The sequence below is a fragment of the Lithobates pipiens genome, unplaced genomic scaffold (genome assembly GCF_037356315.1).
Source record: "Lithobates pipiens isolate NorthernLeopardFrog02 unplaced genomic scaffold, aLitPip1_a1.2 Scaffold_1, whole genome shotgun sequence".
Taxonomy (NCBI): domain Eukaryota; kingdom Metazoa; phylum Chordata; class Amphibia; order Anura; family Ranidae; genus Lithobates; species Lithobates pipiens.
In genome coordinates, this window is record NW_027507685.1 from 225,149,071 (window position 1) to 225,154,067 (window position 4,997).

Consider the following 4,997-nt stretch of genomic DNA (forward strand, 5'->3'; position numbering starts at 1 on the left):
GAAAACACACCTCTCCATTTAAAATGAATGGAAGACGCATGAAAAATGCACCAGCCATTGCCTTTTTGATGCGTTTTCACGTGTCTAAGTTTCACAGGTTACTGCTAGGTAATAGGCACTGAAAATGTGTAAAAAAAAAGCAGCACAAATATGTATTTTTACCATATTTTTGCAACGGAGCAGTGTGAAAGCAGCCTTAAAAAAAGCTTCAAGTCATTTCCAAATGAACGGAAAACGCATCAAAAATGCACCTGTGGCAGGGATTTTTGGTGCATTTTTTTTAGTCGCAGGTCCAAGTTTCACAGATGCATGCTGGGTAATAGGCACCCGGAAAACACACTGGAAACACAACAAAAATGCATATGCTTTTTTACCGTGTTTCTGCAATGGAGCAGTGTGAAAGCAGCCTTTAAAAACGCACCACTCCATTGAAATGAATGGAAAACGCATCAAAAAAGCACCCGTGGCAGGGGTTTATGGTGCATTTTTTTTTTTTTTTAGCAGTTGCATTTTCAAGTTTCACAGATGCGTGCTAGGTAATAGGCACCTAGAAAACCTACAGGAAACGCATCAAAAATGCATACTGCAGCTGCTGACTTTTAAAATAGTGACACTTACCTGTCCAGCGCGCCCGCGATGTCGGCACCCGAAGCCGATCTCTAGATCGTCTCTCGGGTCCTGCCGCCGCTATCTTGCGTATGGGAATCAGGAAATGAAGCCTTTCGGCTTCATTTCCCGGTTCCCTACTGCGCATGCGCGAGTTGCGCTGCGCAATAAGGATGGTCCCTGCTGCCTCTGGGATCTGTGTGTTTCCCAGCAGGCAGCGGGGCACTTGCGGAAAGGGGCGGGCACTTGCGGAAAGGGGCGTAATCTACGCCCCTTTCCGCAGAGAGCTATCCCGGAAGTGGGTGCAGATACCTGTACTGTACAGGTATCTGCACCCCCCTCCCCCCTGAAAGGTGCCAATTGTGGCGCCGGAGGGGGGGAGGGTTCCGATGAGCGGAAGGTCCACTTTAGGGTGGACCTCCGCTTTAAGTACGCAATGGTGTTTATTTACTAAAGCTGGAAAGTGCAAAATCAGGCTCACTTCTGCATAGAAACCAATCAGCTTCCAGGTTTTATTACCAAAGCTTAAGTGAACAAGCTGGGGTTAGAAGCTCATTGGTTTCTATGCAGAAGTGAGAATGATTTTGCACTTTCCAGCTTTAGTAAATAAACCCCATTGTGTACTTAAAAGTGGGGTATGCCTGTATGCTTTTTTTACCGTATTTTTGCAATGGAACAGTGTGAAAGCAGCCTTTTTTTTTAAATGTATTTTTATTAAGGTATATACAGACAAACATATAAACAAAAAACAACAACAACAAAAAAAGGGGGTATCCTTGGCAGCCGCCAGGACCCTCAGCGACCAACATGACCGTTACTAATATATCATATACACCTTGGCTAACATAGATCTCTGGCTATGCGTATAGCCATATCCCTCCCCCCTCCAACTCAGTTCGCTACCCACCATTCAAGATGAAAAATTGACCCCACAACTGCAGGGGTATACTCATAGTTTACACATCCTCCAGATTATTGTGACCACGGCCATTATCAGATATTATACCACGCTCGTTGGTAATCCATATTGGCATCCAAAGAGCCTACCAACCACCCTCTGACCCACCCCTGTTTACCCCAGGAGAGTGCCCGTGGGCTTCAAACCCTTGCTCAATTATATATACCCAGAGAGGAAGTAGGAGACAGTTTATCGTACCGTCTTATCGGAAGCAACCCAAAAGGGTATCATGGAGTTTACTAACCCCTTCCGAAAGGGCACACCCGGAGGCAAGGGGGACCTCCATTTCAGTAGAATGGCCTTCCTCCCATAGAAAAAGAGAATGTTCAATAGCGTTCGAAGAGCTGCAGAGGGAACCACCCCCTCCACCAGACCTAGTAGACCCCAATTGACCTTGGGATAGGTACTTTCAAAATATCTCCAATGCAGAGGGTCACCCCCTCCCAGAAGACTGCAATATGAGGACAATCCCAAAAAATGTGCTTAGCATCCGCCGGAGAGTTGCCACATCTCCAACAGTCTCAGGAGACCGTCGGGTAGATTGCCGCAAGTCTTGCAGGAGTAAAATAAATCTTATGCAAAAATTTGAGACCAAATGCTTGAAGGGGTGACTCCACATGTCGTCCCAGTCTTCCCCGTCAATGTCAGGGACTTCCCTCTCCCAACGCTCCCTACACTTTACCAGCGCTACCGGACTCTTCCTAAACAGTGCTTTATACGTGACCGACAATGTTTTAGTGAGGTCGTCCCTCATAAGTAAATCTTCCATTGTGGATGGAAAGGTTTCCATCCCCCTGGGACCGAATTGCCCCTGAAAGGCGTGACGAATCTGTAGGAATCAGAAAAAGTAAGAGTTAGGGAGATCATGCCTGGCTCTAAGTTGGTCAAACGTCAGAATAGTCCCCTCCCTAGTGATGTCCTTCAAGAGTTTTATTCCTTTGACCGCCCACACCATTGGGTCAGGGGATGAGTAAAAATGAGGCAATTTAGGATTCCCCCACAGTGGAGTCTGCGGTGAAAAGCCCAAATAACTCAGAGAGGCCATGCTTACCACCTCCTCCCATGCCCTGATAGTAGCTTTCATAGCCCTTGTGAGAGGTAAACCAGACTTAGGGCCTCTGTGGATGGCCAGGCGAAGGGACTCGTATGACCCCAGCAAAGCTGCCTCCAACACCGTTGCAGAGTCCCCTTCGTCCGAGATAAACCATTTGTGGGCAAATACCATTTGCCCAGCTAGGTAGTATTTCCGCCAATCAAGTAGGGCCAGCCCTCCTCATTCCAAGGGTTCCTGAAGTACTTTGAGACCTATGCGTGGTGGCTTTGGCGCCCAAAGGAACGTGCTAGTGATGCTGTCTAGTTGTTTGAAAAAGGTCTTAGGTACCCACACAGGTGCGTGACGAAGGCAATAGAGAACGACTGGAAGTATTTTCATTTTCAGCAGATTTATCTTACCAATGAGTGAAAGCGGCAGACTCTGCCATGCTTGAGCCTTTTGCTTGAAAAATGTTAAGAGGGGTTCTAAATTAAGAGTTGAGTATGTGGCACTATCCGCTGCAACCTTCACACCCAAGTACGTTATGAATGTAACCCATTGAAGCGGGAGACGATCGTCTGCTTTCCCCCCGGCCCCCTCGTCAAGCGGGAGGATGGAGGATTTACTCCAGTTAATTTTAAGGCCAGAGAAAGTGGTGAATTGGTTTAGAATTTCCAAGGCCGCTGTCAGAGAGGGTCCGGGATCTTCCAGAAACCATAACAGGTCGTCGGCATACAATGCCAGACATTCCCGAATTGTGCCTACTTTGATGGCATTAATTTCCCTAGATGATCTAAGTGCCACTGCCAAGGGTTCCATCATCAGTGCAAATATAAATGGTGAAAGCAGCCTTAAAAAAATTCACCAAAAACACACCACCCCATTGAAATGATTATAAAACACACCCGTAGATGCATTTTTGGTGGATTTTTTGAGTTGTTTCATAGATGCATTCTGGGTAACAGGCACCCCTGGAAAAGCATAAAAAATGCATATGCTTTTTTAATGCATTTTTGCAGTGGAGCAGTGTGAAAGCAGCCTTAAAAAACGCAACACTCCATTGAAATGGATTGAAAAACGCACCAAAAAAATTAACACCAGTTGCTTTTTTTTGTGCGTTTTCGATTTACATGTCCAAACTTAACAGGTGCATGCTGGGTAATAGGGACCCAGAAAAGGCACTGGAAAAGCATTAAAAGTGCATATGCGTTTTTGCTGCATTTTTGCAGTGGAGCAGTGAAAAAACAGCCTTAAAAAATGCACTAAAAATGCACAAACCCCATTAAAATGAATAGAAAACACACCCGAAGTTGCATTTTTGGTGGATTTTTTAAATCACATGTCCAAGTTTCATAGGTGCATGTTAGGTAATAGGAGCAGGGTGAAAGCAGCTTTATAAAACCACAACAAAAAACACGACCCCATTGAAATAAGTGAAAAATGTATCACAAACACTCCCGCAGTTGCGTTTTTGGTGCATTTTTTGAGTCACATGTCCAAGTTTCAGGTGAATGCTGGCTAATAGGCAGCCGGAAAATGCACTGAGAAAGCATAAGAAACGCATTTACTTTTTTACCGCATTTTTGCAATGAAGCAGTGTGAACGCAGCCTTAAAAAACGCAGCACCCCATTGAAATGAATGGAAAAACGAACCAAAAAACACACCAGCGGTTGTGTTTTTGGTGCGTTTTTGAGTTATATGTCCAAACTTCACAGATACATGCTGGGTAAAAGGCACCCAGAGGACCCACTGGAAACGCATCGCCTATGTTTTTACTGCATTTTTGCAACAGAGCAGTGTGAAAGCAGCCTAATTTACAGTATGGGTTTATTTATTTATAATGCTTTCATGTATTATGTATTAGATTTATTTGAATTCATTTATGGGCTTTGTTATGATAAAAAGGTTGACTCGTCACAATGTTCCAACCATTCAAAGGAATTCTACCACAACCATGTCCTGATGTTGCAAGTCTTGCAAGGAAGGGTCTCAGCAGAGCCTCCAGAACCTTCTTGCCAGTAAGGACTCTATGAGGCTGATTTACTAAAGACAAATTTCCAAGGAATAGCCCCCTGGGTTTATTGAAAGAAGTGAAGCTCTACTGACTTCCATTATCCAATCGTGTGCAAGCAAAAATGTGGCTTTTCTGTTTTTTTCCTTGCATGTGATTGGGTTATCTGGGTAAAGTGAAATTTCACTGCATTCACTAATCTCTGGGGAAAGTTCCCTTGCAAAATGAATAGCGTATTTACCTTTAGTAAACCAACCCCATGTAGTGGCGTCACCAGCGGGGGCCAGAGGGGGCCATGCCCCCCCAACATTATACTGTGCCCCTATGTACCCCCCAACTAAAAAAAACGGACACTGGGAATGCAGGGGACAGGTATGGACTGAGCTGC